Source organism: Ranitomeya imitator, chromosome 8, assembly GCF_032444005.1.
Source record: "Ranitomeya imitator isolate aRanImi1 chromosome 8, aRanImi1.pri, whole genome shotgun sequence".
Lineage (NCBI taxonomy): Eukaryota > Metazoa > Chordata > Amphibia > Anura > Dendrobatidae > Ranitomeya > Ranitomeya imitator.
The window spans coordinates 101576274-101598268 of record NC_091289.1 but is presented as its reverse complement, the minus strand read 5'-3'; the positions used below and the strand labels follow the sequence as shown (position 1 = coordinate 101598268).

The window sequence follows — 21995 nt, the reverse complement described above, 5'->3', positions numbered from 1 at the left end:
ACCTACACGGAGTGCACACTGCAGAGCAACACACAGTACACACTGCAGAGCCACACACAGTACACACTGCAGAACCTACACGGAGTCCACACTGCAGAGCCACACAGTACACACTGCAGAACCTACATGGAGTACACACTGCAGAACCTACACGGAGTGCACACTGCAGAGCCACACACAGTACACACTGCAGAACCTTCACGGAGTCCACACTGCAGAGCCACACAGTACACACTGCAGAACCTACACGGAGTACACACTGCAGAACCTACACGGAGTGCACACTGCAGAACCTACACGGAGTGCACACTGCAGAGCCACACACAGTACACACTGCAGAGCCACACACAGTACACACTGCAGAACCTTCACGGAGTCCACACTGCAGAACCTACACGGAGTGCACACTGCAGAACATACACACAGTACACACTGCAGAACCTAGACGGAGTACACACTGCAGAACCTACACACAGTACACACTGCAGAACATACACACAGTACACACTGCAGAACCTAGATGGAGTACACACTGCAGAACCTACACGGAGTACACACTGCAGAACATACACACAGTACACACTGCAGAGCCACACACAGTACACACTGCAGAGCCACACAGTACACACTGCAGAGCCACACACAGTGCACACTGCAGAACATACACACAGTGCACACTGCAGAACATACACACAGTGCACACTGCAGAACATACACACACCACCTTCCAGGTAGAGAACACAATGAAGTAATAAAAATAAAAAAACACATTGCTCTCCTATCTCCCATTTCCCCGCTTCTCCTCAACAGTGTGGCGCGCAATGACTGACGTGCATAGACGTCACCGGAAGCTCTCCTCCATCATGGATTTCATCTGTGGGGGCAAGCATCACGCTGATACAGTTGAATGCATGATGGAAGCTGGCAACGGGCCCTAGAGAAATGTCAAGCTTCCCAAACCAATCACGGCGTACAACAGCTCTTACCTTGCTCTGACGTACGATTGGCGCGCTTTTAGCCAGCATGACGATGCACGTGGCAGGTATTTATAGAGCGCGGGTGGACACGTGGCACCGGAAGTGCGTCATCTTCAGTACCGTATCACGTGGGTGATCACCAGTTGTCATGGCCGTGGGTAGATGCTGGCGCATGCGCAGGGGCAGTTATGTAGGAGGCGTGTAGAAGGAGCAGGAGCAGGAGCAATGTCAACTTTGTCATTGACAGCGGGCGAACGCCCGCGCATGCGTGCTTGGAACTGAGTGGAAGCTCTGCACTGTAGAGACTCCGCTCCTCCCGTGACGTCATCCCTCTAAGGCTCAGCACCAGTCTAGACAAGAGCAGCTGATTGGTACTGGTGAGTATATGGTTGTGGCTAAATCCCAGTCGGCTAAACGCCCTGGTCCTTCTGTGCACTGGGATTTAGCTTTCTCACACAGAGTCGGCTATTTCCTAGTTGGCAGAGGGACCAGGTCCTTTAGCCGGCTTGGATTTATCCTGCTCTATATAAGAATGCTAAATCCCAGTAGATAGAATGACACTTATTGTATATAGATATATATCAATCCTGTCATGTCATTTTTTGAGCTGCAGCCTAGATATAACATCTGATCACACATTTATTTATACGTGACAATTATACACAAGAATTTTCCCCTTAATCCCAGTGTGTACAATATTCTTCGCCAATCTGATCCGCGTCCCATTTTATTTACTGGTGATCATATTTGTAGATTACACAACCACAGATTTTTTTCCATGCATGCACCTAGGAGTGTTTTAACCCTCAGGCGATTTTCCATTTTTTAACATTTTTTTTCCTTCCCATAACTTATTTTTTCATCCACATCGCCTTTTGGTATTTTTTTTTTTATTTTGGCGGGACGTTCTTATTGATACCATTTTGGCGCGGATACCATGTTTTGATCACCTCCTATTTCATTTTATTGCAATGTTGTGGCAACCAAAAAAAAGTCATCATGGCGTTTCGAGTTTTTTTCTCTTTGTGCCGTTTACTGATCAGATTATTTTACATTTTGATTGGTCAGACCTTTCTGAACACGTCAATTCCAAATTTCCAATTTATTTTTTTTAAATGGAGCAAAAGTGATATTTTTTTTTCTTATATTTTTATGATATATGACGTAACTGCATCATGCGTTGTGAAGGGGTCAATACTATAACTATTGGCCAAATGGACCTAATCCTTCTGCCGACTTGGATTTAGCCTGCTCTCTGTGAGAAAGCTAAATCCCAGTCGGCTAAAGGTCCAGGTGCCTGTGAGTGTTTTAATACTAGATCTAGTAGGTTAAAGCAGGGGTCCCCAACTCCAGTCCTCAAGGCCCACCAACAGGTCATGTTTTCAGGATTTCCTTTGCATTGCACAGGTGATGCAATTATTACCTGGGCAAGACTAAGGAAATCCTGAAAACATGACATGTTGGTGGGCCTTGAGGACTGGAGTTGGGGACCCCTGGGTTAAAGGACCAGGTCCCTCTGTGGACTGGGATTTAGCTTTCTCAGGCCAGTCTCACACGTCCAGATAATTCCGGTACCGGAAAAATCGGTACCGGAATTATCTGTGTCCGTGTGCCGGTGCGTTTCTGTAGCAATCAGTGTGGCACACGTGCGGCACACGTGTGCCGCCCGTGTGCCCACTGGGTACCACACGCACCGTGCCGGAGACAGCGCTAAAGTTTAGCGCTGTCCCCTGCATCGTGCTGAAGCCCCATTCATATCTTCCCTGCAGCATCGTTTGCTGTGGAGAAGATATGAATAATAGTGTGTAAAATCCAGATCCAGGTCCCCACCCCTGTGCGCCCCCCCTCGCTGTGATTAAAATACTCACCCAGCTCGCGGCTCCCTCGCAGCGTCCTGTCCTGGCCGCACCTTGTACTGTATGAGCGGTCACTTGGGGCTGCTCATTTACAGTAATGAATATGCGGCTCCACCCCTATGGGAGGTGGAGCCGCATATTCATTACTGTAAATGAGCGGCCCCACGTGACCGCTCATTCAGTGCAAGGTGCGGCCAGGACAGGAAGCAGCGAGGGAGCTGGGAGCTGGGTGAGTATTTTAATCACAGTGGGGGGGGGGGGACCTGGATCTGGATTTTACACACTATTATTCATATCTTCTCTACAGCAAACGCTGCTGCAGGGAAGATATGAATGGCGGATTCAGCACCAGTGGGGGGGACAGCGCTTAATGTAGCGCTGTCTACTGCATGGCACACGGACAACGTCCATGTGCGGTACGTGTTTTACACGGACCCATTGACTTTAATGGGTCCGTGTAATCCGTGCGCTCCCACGAACACTGACATGTCTCCGTGTTTGGCACACGGAGACACGGTCCACAAAAAATCAATGACATCTGCACAGATGCATTGATTTTAATGTGTGTACGTGTGTCAGTGGCTCCGGTACGTGAGGAAACTGTCACCTCACATACTGGAGCCACTGACGTGTGAAACCGGCCTCACAAAGAGTCGGCTATTTCCTGGTTGTCAGAGGGACCAGGTCCTTTAGCCGACTTGGATTTATCCTGCTCTATATAAGAATGCTAAATCCCAGTAGATAGAAGGACCTTTATTGTATATAGATATATATGAATCCTGTCATGTGCTTTTTTTGCAGTAATTTTGAGCCGCAGACTAAATATGACATCTGATCACACATTTATTTAAACGTGACAATTATACACAAGAATTTTCCCCTTAATCCCAGTGTGTACAATATTCTACGCCAATCTGATCCGCGTCACATTTTATTTACTGGTGATCATATTTGTAGATTACACAACCACAGATTTTTTCCATGCATGCACCTAGGAGTGTTTTAACCCTCAGGCGATTTTCCATTTTTTAACATTTTTTTTCCTTCCCATAACTTATTTTTTCATCCACATCGCCTTTTGGTATTTTTTTTTTTATTTTGGTGGGACGTTCTTATTGATACCATTTTGGCGCGGATACCATGTTTTGATCACCTCCTATTTCATTTTATTGCAATGTTGTGGCAACCAAAAAAAAGTCATCATGGCGTTTCGAGTTTTTTTCTCTTTGTGCCGTTTACTGATCAGATTATTTTACATTTTGATTGGTCAGACCTTTCTGAACACGTCAATTCCAAATTTCCAATTTATTTTTTTTTAAATGGAGCAAAAGTGATATTTTTTTTTCTTATATTTTTATGATATATGACGTAACTGCATCATGCGTTGTGAAGGGGTCAATACTATAACTATTGGCCAAATGGACCTAATCCTTCTGCCGACTTGGATTTAGCCTGCTCTCTGTGAGAAAGCTAAATCCCAGTCGGCTAAAGGTCCAGGTGCCTGTGAGTGTTTTAATACTAGATCTAGTAGGTTAAAGGACCAGGTCCCTCTGTGGACTGGGATTTAGCTTTCTCAGGCCAGTCTCACACGTCCAGATAATTCCGGTACCGGAAAAATCGGTACCGGAATTATCTGTGTCCGTGTGCCGGTGCGTTTCTGTAGCAATCAGTGTGGCACACGTGTGCCGCCCGTGTGCCCACTGGGTACCACACGCACCGTGCTGGAGACAGCGCTAAAGTTTAGCGCTGTCCCCTGCATCGTGCTGAAGCCCCATTCATATCTTCCCTGCAGCATCATTTGCTGTGGAGAAGATATGAATAATAGTGTGTAAAATCCAGATCCAGGTCCCCACCCCTGTGCGCCCCCCCTCGCTGTGATTAAAATACTCACCCAGCTCGCGGCTCCCTCGCAGCGTCCTGTCCTGGCCGCACCTTGTACTGTATGAGCGGTCACGTGGGGCTGCTCATTTACAGTAATAAATATGCGGCTCCACCCCTATGGGAGGTGGGGCCGCATATTCATTACTGTAAATGAGCGGCCCCACGTGACCGCTCATTCAGTGCAAGGTGCGGCCAGGACAGGAAGCAGCGAGGGAGCTGGGAGCTGGGTGAGTATTTTAATCACAGTGGGGGGGGGGGGACCTGGATCTGGATTTTACACACTATTATTCATATCTTCTCTACAGCAAACGCTGCTGCAGGGAAGATATGAATGGCGGATTCAGCACCAGTGGGGGGGACAGCGCTTAATGTAGCGCTGTCTACTGCACGGCACACGGACAACGTCCATGTGCGGTACGTATTTTACACGGACCCATTGCCTTTAATGGGTCCGTGTAATCCGTGCGCTCTCACGAACACTGACATGTCTCCGTGTTTGGCACACGGAGACACGGTCCACAAAAAATCAATGACATCTGCACAGATGCATTGATTTTAATGTGTGTACGTGTGTCAGTGGCTCCGGTACGTGAGGAAACTGTCACCTCACATACCGGAGCCACTGACGTGTGAAACCGGCCTCACAAAGAGTCGGCTATTTCCTGGTTGTCAGAGGGACCAGGTCCTTTAGCCGACTTGGATTTATCCTGCTCTATATAAGAATGCTAAATCCCAGTAGATAGAAGGACCTTTATTGTATATAGATATATATGAATCCTGTCATGTGCTTTTTTTGCAGTAATTTTGAGCCGCAGACTAAATATGACATCTGATTACACATTTATTTATATGTGACAATTATACGCAAGAATTTTCCCCTTAATCCCAGTGTGTACAATATTCTGCGCCAATCTCTTCTGCGTCCCGTTTTATTTACTGGTGATCATTTTTGTAGATCAGACAGCCACAGATTTTTTCCATGCATGCACCTAGGAGTGTTTTAACCCTCGGGCGGTTTTCCTTTTTTTTTTTTTTTAAATTTTCCTTCCCATAACTTATTTATTTTTCCATCCACATCGCCGTTGGGAATTTTTTTTGTTTTGGCGGGACATTCTTATGCCATTTTGGCGTGGATACCATGTTTTGATCACCTTTTATTTCATTTTATTGCAATGTTGCGGCGACCAAAAAAAAGTCATTATGGTGTTTCGAGTTTTTTTCTCGTTATGCCGTTTACCAATCAGATTATTTTACATTTTGTTTGGTCAGACCTTTCTGAACACGTCAATTCCAAATTTGTGTATTTTTTTTTAATTGCGCAAAAGCAATATTTTTTTTTCTTATATTTCTATGATATATGACGTAACTGCATCATGCGTTTTGAAGGGGTTAATACTATAATTATTGGCCAAATGGACCAGGTCCTTATGCCAACTTGGATTTAGCCTGCTCTCTGTGAGAAAGCTAAATCACGGTCGGCTAAAGGACCAGGTCCCTGTGAGTGTTTTAATACTAGATCTAGCAGGCTAAAGGACCAGGTCAGGGGCTGACTGGCAAATTTTGGCCTGGGGGGCAAGCACACAGCAGTGGCCCATGAGTAGTGGCTCATCCTTAAAGGGGTTGTCGGATCTTATGCTACATGTCTACAGTCACTATGTGTGAATCCTCATATCGTGTGCACTGTGCGCTGTGAAGATTCTCTGGTGCCGTCAACAGGTGGTCTTGTGACCACAAGCATGCAATATATATATTACCAGACACATTTCGACTAGACTGTTTTGGCCTTGTTCAATACAGTTGCATTAGGCCATGCCAGTCTACTCGGCATGTGACCGCATGTATGCAAATCACAAACTTGCAGCCAGACACCCACCAAATAACCACAGCTCTGTGAGCAATGTGAGAAGCACAAGTCTGCAGTCACATAGAATGACACAGAGTGAATGCACCAATGACACACACACACGCGCAGCCCCACTGCATAATTACACACACGCACAGTTCCACTGTATAATGACACACACGCACAGCCCCACTGTATAATGACACACACACACAGCCCCACTGCATAATTACACACACGCACAGCCCCACTGTATAATGACACCCACACCCACAGCCCCACTGTATAATGACAGGCACACACAGCCCTACTGTATAATGACACACACGCACAGCCCCAATGTATAATGACATACACACATGCAGCTCACACACACGCACACAGCTCACACACACGCACACAGCTCACACGCACACGCAGCTCACACGCACACGCAGCGCACACGCAGCTCACACGCACACGCAGCTCACACACACACACAGCATCACACATACACATGCAGCATCACACACGTAGCTCACACACACATGCAGCTCTGACACAAATGCATCACACACACGCAGCTCACACACACACACACGCAGCTCTGACACAAATGCATCACACACATGCAGCCATCACACACATGCAGCCATCACACACACGCAGCCACCACACACATGCAGCCATCACACACACGCAGCCATCACATACACACCAGATACCTCATACACACATGACACACATGCAGCATCACACACACACACACACACCAGATACCTCATACACACATCACACAATCTCCTATGTGGTGCAGGGGCAGCTGATGTCCACATGCAGCTCTTCAGTTTCTCCTGCTCACAGCTCTGCACTGTCCCGGCACCTCCCCCGTCTCTCCTTCTCTGCCGGGATAACAGATAAGAGCAGGAGAAGCTGGAGCTCCATGCACACACAGGCCGGTATGCTGACCTTTCATCTTGATTACTGCTGGCTCTGTCCCTCAGAGTGGCAGTGCCGCACAGGAGCCTGCTCATCACATACTGCTGCAGCCTACATATCGAGGCTGCTGGCGAGATGATGCCGACCCGCGCACTACAGGTGCGCTATGTATTACAATCACTGCTAGTCCTCCAGCGGCCCTGTGCAGCTGCTTAGGCACCGGCCCGGGGGGCATGTGCATTCCTGCCACCCGGCCCAGTCTGCCCCTGGACCAGGTCCTTCTGCCAACTTGGATTTAGCCTGCCCTCTGTGAGAAAGCTAAATCCCAGTTGGCTAACGGACCAGGTCCCTGTGAGTGTTTTAATACTAGATCTAGCAAGCTAAAGGACCAGGTTCTTCTGCTAACTTGGATTTAGCCTGCTCTCTGTGAGAAAGCTAAATCCCAGTCACCTAAAGGTCCAGGTCCTTCTGCCAACTTGGATTTAGCTTGCTCTCCGTGAGAAAGCTAAATCCCAGTTGGCTAAAGGACCAGGTCCCTGTGAGTGTTTTAATACTAGACCTAGCAGGCTGAAGGACCAGGTCCTTCTTTCAACATGGATTTATCCTGGTCTCTGTGAGAAAGCTAAATCCTAGTTGGCTAACGGACCAGGTCCTTCTGCCAACTTGGATTTAGCTTGCTCTCTGTGAGAAAGCTAAATCCCAGTTGGCTAAAGGACCAGGTCCCTGTGAGTGTTTTAATACTAGATCTAGCAGGCTAAAGGACCAGGTCCTTCTGCCAACTTGGATTTAGCCTGCTCTCTGTGAGAAAGCTAAATCCCAGTCACCTAAAGAACCAGGTCCTTCTGCCAACTTGGATTTAGCTTGCTCTATGTGAGAAAGCTAAATCCCATTTGGCTAAGGCCTCTTTCACACTTCCTTTTCTTGCAATCCGTCGCAATCCGTCGTTTTGGGCAAAAAACGGATCCTGCAAATGTGCTCGCAGGATGTGTTTTTTTGCCCATAAACTTGTATTAGCGACGGATCGCGACGGATTGCCACACGTCGTGTCCGTCGTGCGATGGAGCCATCGTGTTTTGGCAGACCGTCGTCCCCAAAAAAGTTCAATGTAACGTTTTTTTGGAAGTCGCGGCCGAAACTCCGTCCCCTCCTCCCCGGACTGCAGAATGGGCAGCGGATGCGTCGAAAAACTGCATCCGCTGCCCACGTCGTGCAAAACTTTCACAACGTCCGTCGGTACGTCGGCCCGACGCATTGCGACGAAAGATGATCTACTAGATCTAGCAGGCTAAAGGACCAGGTCCTTCTGCCAACTTGGATTTAGCCTGCTCACTGTGAGAAAGCTAAATCCAAGTGGGATAAAGGACCAGGTCCCTTGAAGTGATTTAATACCAGACTTAGTAAGCTAAAACACCAGGTCCTTCTGCCCACTTAGATTTAGCTTGCTGTATATAACAAATTCTAGATGAATGAAACTTGGCACTCAATTTTTGAGAAGAAAAGCTTCTTAGTTTATTGATGCATCCAGACAAACAAAACCGCTAAACGTTTTCGGTCCATACCGGACCTTCGTCAGAGCGTTTCTTAGACATTGACTGGATGAGGAAGCTAATAAGCCTGAATGAGCGTCAGCCAGAGCACGGGATATAGGAGCTGCAGTCTGCTGCAGGATCACAAAGGAAGGTGAAGCGCCAGAGGAGAGGCACAAAGCCTGGAGGGAGTAACGGCGCTGGATCCTGAGCGCTAGTAGTGCAGAGCAGAGGAGAGTTGAAAAGTTATAGTTTGTCAGGCATACGTAGCATAGCGTGTGCGACCCTTGTGCCCCTTTTTTTTTGGTGTTTTAAATTCACCGAAAAAGGCCTCATATATCTGCGTGCTCCATGTTTGATCATTGGAGGCCGGTGTACTTATTTTTTGGCTGTGTGATAGTCAAATTCTATACAGCATTATTTCGCATAAAAAATTTCAAAGGCCACAGATTTGCCAGTGTGGTATTTCCGTTACAGCCGTCATATATCTCTGTGCTCCCAGTTTGGGCATTGGAGGCCGGTGTACTTATTTTTTGGCTGTGTGATACTCAAATTCTATACAGCACTATTTTGCATAAATTAACTTAAAAAAATTGAATACAGTCTGTTAGTTCAGGCTGAGGCCTGCCTGGTGTTTGGGTTTGAAAAATCGTAGATTTGCAGGCATACTGATCACATATTATTTCGCTACTAATAAATACATTTGTGTTGAGCATTTGAAATAGTGCAGTGGTCCATTTAAAATGGTTAAGGCAAGGGATGGGGAAGTGGACGTGATGCTGATGGTGCATCCAGAGGATGAGGCCGTGGGCAAGGTGAAAGTGGGCAACAACAAAGACCCACATCTTCTCGCTCGACATTCCTGTAGTTTCTAGGGGACCGCAGCACACCACTATTGAAGCTAGAGCAGTGTGTAACGGTTGTTGGTTGGATAGTGGATAATGCTTCCAGTCACTTAGCCACCACCACCACCACCTTGTCTTCCACACGGTCAAGTCTGAGTAGCCATGAGTGTGGCCAGGATATTCCTCACCCTGATCCTCCTTCCTCCCACCATGCCGAGTGCCCTGAGACAACTGATCCCACACTTGGACACTCTGAAGAGCTGTTCAGTTTTCCATTTCAAGATTGAGAAATCTCTCCCAGTCAGCTTGAAGTGGAGAAAGATGAGATCGCATGTAGAGCTGCCCAAAGCTTTGACCAGCCCCAGTCACATGAAGGCAATGGTGGGAAAGTGTCACAAGAGGTGGACGATGATGAGACACAATTGCTAGAAAGTCAGGAGGAGGAGCAGGGTGCGGATGTGGAAGACGAGGTGGTGGATGACTTAGTAACTGACCCAACCTGGCAGGAGGACATGCGTAGCGAGGACAGCAGCACAAATGGGGAAGGAGGCATATCCCCCTAACAGGCAGGAAGAAGCAGTGTGGTGGCCACAGACAGAAGGCGTGCATCTGTTCCCCCGTAACACCAACATGAGTGAAGTTGCCATTCCACCTGTGAGATCTTCCCGAGTCTGGTTATTTTTTAAAGACTCTGCCGATAACCCTAAACAGGCCATTTGCAGCACCTGCTATGCCCGCTTCAGCAAGGGTAGCCAAACAACCAGTCTGACCACCAGCATGATCAGGCACATGCAAGCAAAGCACCCGACTTTGTGACCGTTGTTGACTACCAACATCAACAAGGCCGTCGAATTTCAGGTCAGACTCCACACATAAGACCTCAGGAGTGGACATGAATGTCAGACATATGTAACATCCTCCAAAACTTTGAGGACTGCACTAAGATGGTGAGTGGCGATGATGCCATAATTAGCATCACTATCCCGCTTCTCAGCATTCTGAAAAACTCTCTGCTCACAATCAAAGAGGATGCATTGCAGGCGGAACACGAGGACATGGAGGAAGGAAACATACAGGGGGATTACACTCAGCCCAGCCTCATGTCTTCTTAACGTGGATTGGTAGGCAATGAGGAGGAGGAGGAAGAACAGGAACTACTTTCATGTGCTATAGATGGTACTACAAACACATCTGTATTAGCTTCTGTTCAGCGGGGATGACCTGAGGACAGGGGAGGAGGAGGACAGCATCGTCAGTCGTCCTGTTGATGAGGACACGGAAGTCTTGCCTGTTAGCAGTCTGGCATGCATGGTTGACTTTATGTTGCGCTGATGCTCTATATAAGAATGCTAAATCCCAGTAGATAGAAGGACCTTTATTGTATATAGATATATATGAATCCTGTCATGTGCTTTTTTTGCAGTAATTTTGAGCCGCAGACTAAATATGACATCTGATTACACATTTATTTATATGTGACATTTATACGCAAGAATTTTCCCCTTAATCCCAGTGTGTACAATATTCTGCGCCAATCTCTTCTGCGTCCCGTTTTATTTACTGGTGATCATTTTTGTAGATCAGACAGCCACAGATTTTTTCCATGCATGCACCTAGGAGTGTTTTAACCCTCGGGCGGTTTTCCTTTTTTTTTTTTTTTTTTTTTAAATTTTCCTTCCCATAACTTATTTATTTTTCCATCCACATCGCCGTTGGGAATTTTTTTTGTTTTGGCGGGACATTCTTATGCCATTTTGGCGTGGATACCATGTTTTGATCACCTTTTATTTCATTTTATTGCAATGTTGCGGCGACCAAAAAAAAGTCATTATGGTGTTTCAAGTTTTTTTCTCGTTATGCCGTTTACCAATCAGATTATTTTACATTTTGTTTGGTCAGACCTTTCTGAACACGTCAATTCCAAATTTGTGTATTTTTTTTTAATTGCGCAAAAGCAATATTTTTTTTTCTTATATTTCTATGATATATGACGTAACTGCATCATGCGTTTTGAAGGGGTTAATACTATAATTATTGGCCAAATGGACCAGGTCCTTATGCCAACTTGGATTTAGCCTGCTCTCTGTGAGAAAGCTAAATCACGGTCGGCTAAAGGACCAGGTCCCTGTGAGTGTTTTAATACTAGATCTAGCAGGCTAAAGGACCAGGTCAGGGGCTGACTGGCAAATTTTGGCCTGGGGGGCAAGCACACAGCAGTGGCCCATGAGTAGTGGCTCATCCTTAAAGGGGTTGTCGGATCTTATGCTACATGTCTACAGTCACTATGTGTGAATCCTCATATCGTGTGCACTGTGCGCTGTGAAGATTCTCTGGTGCCGTCAACAGGTGGTCTTGTGACCACAAGCATGCAATATATATATTACCAGACACATTTCGACTAGACTGTTTTGGCCTTGTTCAATACAGTTGCATTAGGCCATGCCAGTCTACTCGGCATGTGACCGCATGTATGCAAATCACAAACTTGCAGCCAGACACCCACCAAATAACCACAGCTCTGTGAGCAATGTGAGAAGCACAAGTCTGCAGTCACATAGAATGACACAGAGTGAATGCACCAATGACACACACACACACACGCGCAGCCCCACTGTATAATGACACACACGCACAGCCCCACTGCATAATTACACACACGCACAGTTCCACTGTATAATGACACACACGCACAGCCCCACTGTATAATGACACACACACACAGCCCCACTGCATAATTACACACACGCACAGCCCCACTGTATAATGACACACACACCCACAGCCCCACTGTATAATGACAGGCACACACAGCCCTACTGTATAATGACACACACGCACAGCCCCAATGTATAATGACATACACACATGCAGCTCAGACACACGCACACAGCTCACACACACGCACACGCACACGCAGCTCACACGCACACGCAGCGCACACGCAGCTCACACGCACACGCAGCTCACACACACACGCAGCTCACACACACACACAGCATCACACATACACATGCAGCATCACACACGTAGCTCACACACACATGCAGCTCTGACACAAATGCATCACACACACGCAGCTCACACACACACACACGCAGCTCTGACACAAATGCATCACACACATGCAGCCATCACACACATGCAGCCATCACACACACGCAGCCACCACACACATGCAGCCATCACACACACGCAGCCATCACATACACACCAGATACCTCATACACACATGACACACATGCAGCATCACACACACACACACACACACCAGATACCTCATACACACATCACACAATCTCCTATGTGGTGCAGGGGCAGCTGATGTCCACATGCAGCTCTTCAGTTTCTCCTGCTCACAGCTCTGCACTGTCCCGGCACCTCCCCCGTCTCTCCTTCTCTGCCGGGATAACAGATAAGAGCAGGAGAAGCTGGAGCTCCATGCACACACAGGCCGGTATGCTGACCTTTCATCTTGATTACTGCTGGCTCTGTCCCTCAGAGTGGCAGTGCCGCACAGGAGCCTGCTCATCACATACTGCTGCAGCCTACATATCGAGGCTGCTGGCGAGATGATGCCGACCCGCGCACTACAGGTGCGCTATGTATTACAATCACTGCTAGTCCTCCAGCGGCCCTGTGCAGCTGCTTAGGCACCGGCCCGGGGGGCATGTGCATTCCTGCCACCCGGCCCAGTCTGCCCCTGGACCAGGTCCTTCTGCCAACTTGGATTTAGCCTGCCCTCTGTGAGAAAGCTAAATCCCAGTTGGCTAACGGACCAGGTCCCTGTGAGTGTTTTAATACTAGATCTAGCAAGCTAAAGGACCAGGTTCTTCTGCTAACTTGGATTTAGCCTGCTCTCTGTGAGAAAGCTAAATCCCAGTCACCTAAAGGTCCAGGTCCTTCTGCCAACTTGGATTTAGCTTGCTCTCCGTGAGAAAGCTAAATCCCAGTTGGCTAAAGGACCAGGTCCCTGTGAGTGTTTTAATACTAGACCTAGCAGGCTGAAGGACCAGGTCCTTCTTTCAACATGGATTTATCCTGGTCTCTGTGAGAAAGCTAAATCCTAGTTGGCTAACGGACCAGGTCCTTCTGCCAACTTGGATTTAGCTTGCTCTCTGTGAGAAAGCTAAATCCCAGTTGGCTAAAGGACCAGGTCCCTGTGAGTGTTTTAATACTAGATCTAGCAGGCTAAAGGACCAGGTCCTTCTGCCAACTTGGATTTAGCCTGCTCTCTGTGAGAAAGCTAAATCCCAGTCACCTAAAGAACCAGGTCCTTCTGCCAACTTGGATTTAGCTTGCTCTATGTGAGAAAGCTAAATCCCATTTGGCTAAGGCCTCTTTCACACTTCCTTTTCTTGCAATCCGTCGCAATCCGTCGTTTTGGGCAAAAAACGGATCCTGCAAATGTGCTCGCAGGATGTGTTTTTTTGCCCATAAACTTGTATTAGCGACGGATCGCGACGGATTGCCACACGTCGTGTCCGTCGTGCGATGGAGCCATCGTGTTTTGGCAGACCGTCGTCCCAAAAAAAGTTCAATGTAACGTTTTTTTGGACGTCGCGGCCGAAACTCCGTCCCCTCCTCCCCGGACTGCAGAATGGGCAGCGGATGCGTCGAAAAACTGCATCCGCTGCCCACGTCGTGCAAAACTTTCACAACGTCCGTCGGTACGTCGGCCCGACGCATTGCGACGAAAGATGATCTACTAGATCTAGCAGGCTAAAGGACCAGGTCCTTCTGCCAACTTGGATTTAGCCTGCTCACTGTGAGAAAGCTAAATCCAAGTGGGATAAAGGACCAGGTCCCTTGAAGTGATTTAATACCAGACTTAGTAAGCTAAAACACCAGGTCCTTCTGCCCACTTAGATTTAGCTTGCTGTATATAACAAATTCTAGATGAATGAAACTTGGCACTCAATTTTTGAGAAGAAAAGCTTCTTAGTTTATTGATGCATCCAGACAAACAAAACCGCTAAACGTTTTCGGTCCATACCGGACCTTCGTCAGAGCGTTTCTTAGACATTGACTGGATGAGGAAGCTAATAAGCCTGAATGAGCGTCAGCCAGAGCACGGGATATAGGAGCTGCAGTCTGCTGCAGGATCACAAAGGAAGGTGAAGCGCCAGAGGAGAGGCACAAAGCCTGGAGGGAGTAACGGCGCTGGATCCTGAGCGCTAGTAGTGCAGAGCAGAGGAGAGTTGAAAAGTTATAGTTTGTCAGGCATACGTAGCATAGCGTGTGCGACCCTTGTGCCCCTTTTTTTTGGTGTTTTAAATTCACCGAAAAAGGCCTCATATATCTGCGTGCTCCATGTTTGATCATTGGAGGCCGGTGTACTTATTTTTTGGCTGTGTGATAGTCAAATTCTATACAGCATTATTTCGCATAAAAAATTTCAAAGGCCACAGATTTGCCAGTGTGGTATTTCCGTTACAGCCGTCATATATCTCTGTGCTCCCAGTTTGGGCATTGGAGGCCGGTGTACTTATTTTTTGGCTGTGTGATACTCAAATTCTATACAGCACTATTTTGCATAAATTAACTTAAAAAAATTGAATACAGTCTGTTAGTTCAGGCTGAGGCCTGCCTGGTGTTTGGGTTTGAAAAATCGTAGATTTGCAGGCATACTGATCACATATTATTTCGCTACTAATAAAGACATTTGTGTTGAGCATTTGAAATAGTGCAGTGGTCCATTTAAAATGGTTAAGGCAAGGGATGGGGAAGTGGACGTGATGCTGATGGTGCATCCAGAGGATGAGGCCGTGGGCAAGGTGAAAGTGGGCAACAACAAAGACCCACATCTTCTCGCTCGACATTCCTGTAGTTTCTAGGGGACCGCAGCACACCACTATTGAAGCTAGAGCAGTGTGTAACGGTTGTTGGTTGGATAGTGGATAATGCTTCCAGTCACTTAGCCACCACCACCACCACCTTGTCTTCCACACGGTCAAGTCTGAGTAGCCATGAGTGTGGCCAGGATATTCCTCACCCTGATCCTCCTTCCTCCCACCATGCCGAGTGCCCTGAGACAACTGATCCCACACTTGGACACTCTGAAGAGCTGTTCAGTTTTCCATTTCAAGATTGAGAAATCTCTCCCAGTCAGCTTGAAGTGGAGAAAGATGAGATCGCATGTAGAGCTGCCCAAAGCTTTGACCAGCCCCAGTCACATGAAGGCAATGGTGGGAAAGTGTCACAAGAGGTGGACGATGATGAGACACAATTGCTAGAAAGTCAGGAGGAGGAGCAGGGTGCGGATGTGGAAGACGAGGTGGTGGATGACTTAGTAACTGACCCAACCTGGCAGGAGGACATGCGTAGCGAGGACAGCAGCACAAATGGGGAAGGAGGCATATCCTCCCAACAGGCAGGAAGAAGCAGTGTGGTGGCCACAGACAGAAGGCGTGCATCTGTTCCCCCGTAACACCAACATGAGTGAAGTTGCCATTCCACCTGTGAGATCTTCCCGAGTCTGGTTATTTTTTAAAGACTCTGCCGATAACCCTAAACAGGCCATTTGCAGCACCTGCTATGCCCGCTTCAGCAAGGGTAGCCAAACAACCAGTCTGACCACCAGCATGATCAGGCACATGCAAGCAAAGCACCCGACTTTGTGACCGTTGTTGACTACCAACATCAACAAGGCCGTCGAATTTCAGGTCAGACTCCACACATAAGACCTCAGGAGTGGACATGAATGTCAGACATATGTAACATCCTCCAAAACTTTGAGGACTGCACTAAGATGGTGAGTGGCGATGATGCCATAATTAGCATCACTATCCCGCTTCTCAGCATTCTGAAAAACTCTCTGCTCACAATCAAAGAGGATGCATTGCAGGCGGAACACGAGGACATGGAGGAAGGAAACATACAGGGGGATTACACTCAGCCCAGCCTCATGTCTTCTTAACGTGGATTGGTAGGCAATGAGGAGGAGGAGGAAGAACAGGAACTACTTTCATGTGCTATAGATGGTACTACAAACACATCTGTATTAGCTTCTGTTCAGCGGGGATGACCTGAGGACAGGGGAGGAGGAGGACAGCATCGTCAGTCGTCCTGTTGATGAGGACACGGAAGTCTTGCCTGTTAGCAGTCTGGCATGCATGGTTGACTTTATGTTGCGCTGATGCTCTATATAAGAATGCTAAATCCCAGTAGATAGAAGGACCTTTATTGTATATAGATATATATGAATCCTGTCATGTGCTTTTTTTGCAGTAATTTTGAGCCGCAGACTAAATATGACATCTGATTACACATTTATTTATATGTGACATTTATACGCAAGAATTTTCCCCTTAATCCCAGTGTGTACAATATTCTGCGCCAATCTCTTCTGCGTCCCGTTTTATTTACTGGTGATCATTTTTGTAGATCAGACAGCCACAGATTTTTTCCATGCATGCACCTAGGAGTGTTTTAACCCTCGGGCGGTTTTCCTTTTTTTTTTTTTTTTTAAATTTTCCTTCCCATAACTTATTTATTTTTCCATCCACATCGCCGTTGGGAATTTTTTTTGTTTTGGCGGGACATTCTTATGCCATTTTGGCGTGGATACCATGTTTTGATCACCTTTTATTTCATTTTATTGCAATGTTGCGGCGACCAAAAAAAAGTCATTATGGTGTTTCGAGTTTTTTTCTCGTTATGCCGTTTACCAATCAGATTATTTTACATTTTGTTTGGTCAGACCTTTCTGAACACGTCAATTCCAAATTTGTGTATTTTTTTTTAATTGCGCAAAAGCAATATTTTTTTTTCTTATATTTCTATGATATATGACGTAACTGCATCATGCGTTTTGAAGGGGTTAATACTATAATTATTGGCCAAATGGACCAGGTCCTTATGCCAACTTGGATTTAGCCTGCTCTCTGTGAGAAAGCTAAATCACGGTCGGCTAAAGGACCAGGTCCCTGTGAGTGTTTTAATACTAGATCTAGCAGGCTAAAGGACCAGGTCAGGGGCTGACTGGCAAATTTTGGCCTGGGGGGCAAGCACACAGCAGTGGCCCATGAGTAGTGGCTCATCCTTAAAGGGGTTGTCGGATCTTATGCTACATGTCTACAGTCACTATGTGTGAATCCTCATATCGTGTGCACTGTGCGCTGTGAAGATTCTCTGGTGCCGTCAACAGGTGGTCTTGTGACCACAAGCATGCAATATATATATTACCAGACACATTTCGACTAGACTGTTTTGGCCTTGTTCAATACAGTTGCATTAGGCCATGCCAGTCTACTCGGCATGTGACCGCATGTATGCAAATCACAAACTTGCAGCCAGACACCCACCAAATAACCACAGCTCTGTGAGCAATGTGAGAAGCACAAGTCTGCAGTCACATAGAATGACACAGAGTGAATGCACCAATGACACACACACACACACGCGCAGCCCCACTGTATAATGACACACACGCACAGCCCCACTGCATAATTACACACACGCACAGTTCCACTGTATAATGACACACACGCACAGCCCCACTGTATAATGACACACACACACAGCCCCACTGCATAATTACACACACGCACAGCCCCACTGTATAATGACACACACACCCACAGCCCCACTGTATAATGACAGGCACACACAGCCCTACTGTATAATGACACACACGCACAGCCCCAATGTATAATGACATACACACATGCAGCTCAGACACACGCACACAGCTCACACACACGCACACAGCTCACACGCACACGCAGCGCACACGCAGCTCACACGCACACGCAGCTCACACACACACGCAGCTCACACACACACACAGCATCACACATACACATGCAGCATCACACACGTAGCTCACACACACATGCAGCTCTGACACAAATGCATCACACACACGCAGCTCACACACACACACACGCAGCTCTGACACAAATGCATCACACACATGCAGCCATCACACACATGCAGCCATCACACACACGCAGCCACCACACACATACAGCCATCACACACACGCAGCCATCACATACACACCAGATACCTCATACACACATGACACACATGCAGCATCACACACACACACACACACACCAGATACCTCATACACACATCACACAATCTCCTATGTGGTGCAGGGGCAGCTGATGTCCACATGCAGCTCTTCAGTTTCTCCTGCTCACAGCTCTGCACTGTCCCGGCACCTCCCCCGTCTCTCCTTCTCTGCCGGGATAACAGATAAGAGCAGGAGAAGCTGGAGCTCCATGCACACACAGGCCGGTATGCTGACCTTTCATCTTGATTACTGCTGGCTCTGTCCCTCAGAGTGGCAGTGCCGCACAGGAGCCTGCTCATCACATACTGCTGCAGCCTACATATCGAGGCTGCTGGCGAGATGATGCCGACCCGCGCACTACAGGTGCGCTATGTATTACAATCACTGCTAGTCCTCCAGCGGCCCTGTGCAGCTGCTTAGGCACCGGCCCGGGGGGCATGTGCATTCCTGCCACCCGGCCCAGTCTGCCCCTGGACCAGGTCCTTCTGCCAACTTGGATTTAGCCTGCCCTCTGTGAGAAAGCTAAATCCCAGTTGGCTAACGGACCAGGTCCCTGTGAGTGTTTTAATACTAGATCTAGCAAGCTAAAGGACCAGGTTCTTCTGCCAACTTGGATTTAGCCTGCTCTCTGTGAGAAAGCTAAATCCCAGTCACCTAAAGGACCAGGTCCTTCTGCCAACTTGGATTTAGCTTGCTCTCCGTGAGAAAGCTAAATCCCAGTTGGCTAAAGGACCAGGTCCCTGTGAGTGTTTTAATACTAGACCTAGCAGGCTGAAGGACCAGGTCCTTCTTTCAACATGGATTTATCCTGGTCTCTGTGAGAAAGCTAAATCCTAGTTGGCTAACGGACCAGGTCCTTCTGCCAACTTGGATTTAGCTTGCTCTCTGTGAGAAAGCTAAATCCCAGTTGGCTAAAGGACCAGGTCCCTGTGAGTGTTTTAATACTAGATCTAGCAGGCTAAAGGACCAGGTCCTTCTGCCAACTTGGATTTAGCCTGCTCTCTGTGAGAAAGCTAAATCCCAGTCACCTAAAGAACCAGGTCCTTCTGCCAACTTGGATTTAGCTTGCTCTATGTGAGAAAGCTAAATCCCATTTGGCTAAGGCCTCTTTCACACTTCCTTTTCTTGCAATCCGTCGCAATCCGTCGTTTTGGGCAAAAAACGGATCCTGCAAATGTGCTCGCAGGATGTGTTTTTTTGCCCATAAACTTGTATTAGCGACGGATCGCGACGGATTGCCACACGTCGTGTCCGTCGTGCGATGGAGCCATCGTGTTTTGGCAGACCGTCGTCCCAAAAAAAGTTCAATGTAACGTTTTTTTGGACGTCGCGGCCGAAACTCCGTCCCCTCCTCCCCGGACTGCAGAATGGGCAGCGGATGCGTCGAAAAACTGCATCCGCTGCCCACGTCGTGCAAAACTTTCACAACGTCCGTCGGTACGTCGGCCCGACGCATTGCGACGAAAGATGATCTACTAGATCTAGCAGGCTAAAGGACCAGGTCCTTCTGCCAACTTGGATTTAGCCTGCTCACTGTGAGGAAGCTAAATCCAAGTGGGATAAAGGACCAGGTCCCTTGAAGTGATTTAATACCAGACTTAGTAAGCTAAAACACCAGGTCCTTCTGCCCACTTAGATTTAGCTTGCTGTATATAACAAATTCTAGATGAATGAAACTTGGCACTCAATTTTTGAGAAGAAAAGCTTCTTAGTTTATTGATGCATCCAGACAAACAAAACCGCTAAACATTTTCGGTCCATACCGGACCTTCGTCAGAGCGTTTCTTAGACATTGACTGGATGAGGAAGCTAATAAGCCTGAATGAGCGTCAGCCAGAGCACGGGATATAGGAGCTGCAGTCTGCTGCAGGATCACAAAGGAAGGTGAAGCGCCAGAGGAGAGGCACAAAGCCTGGAGGGAGTAACGGCGCTGGATCCTGAGCGCTAGTAGTGCAGAGCAGAGGAGAGTTGAAAAGTTATAGTTTGTCAGGCATACGTAGCATAGCGTGTGCGACCCTTGTGCCCCTTTTTTTTGGTGTTTTAAATTCACCGAAAAAGGCCTCATATATCTGCGTGCTCCATGTTTGATCATTGGAGGCCGGTGTACTTATTTTTTGGCTGTGTGATAGTCAAATTCTATACAGCATTATTTCGCATAAAAAATTTCAAAGGCCACAGATTTGCCAGTGTGGTATTTCCGTTACAGCCGTCATATATCTCTGTGCTCCCAGTTTGGGCATTGGAGGCCGGTGTACTTATTTTTTGGCTGTGTGATACTCAAATTCTATACAGCACTATTTTGCATAAATTAACTTAAAAAAATTGAATACAGTCTGTTAGTTCAGGCTGAGGCCTGCCTGGTGTTTGGGTTTGAAAAATCGTAGATTTGCAGGCATACTGATCACATATTATTTCGCTACTAATAAAGACATTTGTGTTGAGCATTTGAAATAGTGCAGTGGTCCATTTAAAATGGTTAAGGCAAGGGATGGGGAAGTGGACGTGATGCTGATGGTGCATCCAGAGGATGAGGCCGTGGGCAAGGTGAAAGTGGGCAACAACAAAGACCCACATCTTCTCGCTCGACATTCCTGTAGTTTCTAGGGGACCGCAGCACACCACTATTGAAGCTAGAGCAGTGTGTAACGGTTGTTGGTTGGATAGTGGATAATGCTTCCAGTCACTTAGCCACCACCACCACCACCTTGTCTTCCACACGGTCAAGTCTGAGTAGCCATGAGTGTGGCCAGGATATTCCTCACCCTGATCCTCCTTCCTCCCACCATGCCGAGTGCCCTGAGACAACTGATCCCACACTTGGACACTCTGAAGAGCTGTTCAGTTTTCCATTTCAAGATTGAGAAATCTCTCCCAGTCAGCTTGAAGTGGAGAAAGATGAGATCGCATGTAGAGCTGCCCAAAGCTTTGACCAGCCCCAGTCACATGAAGGCAATGGTGGGAAAGTGTCACAAGAGGTGGACGATGATGAGACACAATTGCTAGAAAGTCAGGAGGAGGAGCAGGGTGCGGATGTGGAAGACGAGGTGGTGGATGACTTAGTAACTGACCCAACCTGGCAGGAGGACATGCGTAGCGAGGACAGCAGCACAAATGGGGAAGGAGGCAT

The 21995-nt window shown here is 47.4% G+C and overlaps 1 long non-coding RNA gene across 1 annotated transcript in view; it reads left to right on the top strand.

Moving 5' to 3' along the window:
• The first annotated feature begins 1162 nt into the window (after nt 1-1162).
• LOC138647145 (uncharacterized) overlaps nt 1163-21995 on the top strand; it is a 143923-nt gene continuing 123090 nt past the window's right edge. The window contains exon 1 of the long non-coding RNA XR_011314908.1: nt 1163-1354. This is a non-coding gene — a long non-coding RNA (uncharacterized lncRNA). The remainder of the gene's footprint in view (nt 1355-21995) is intronic.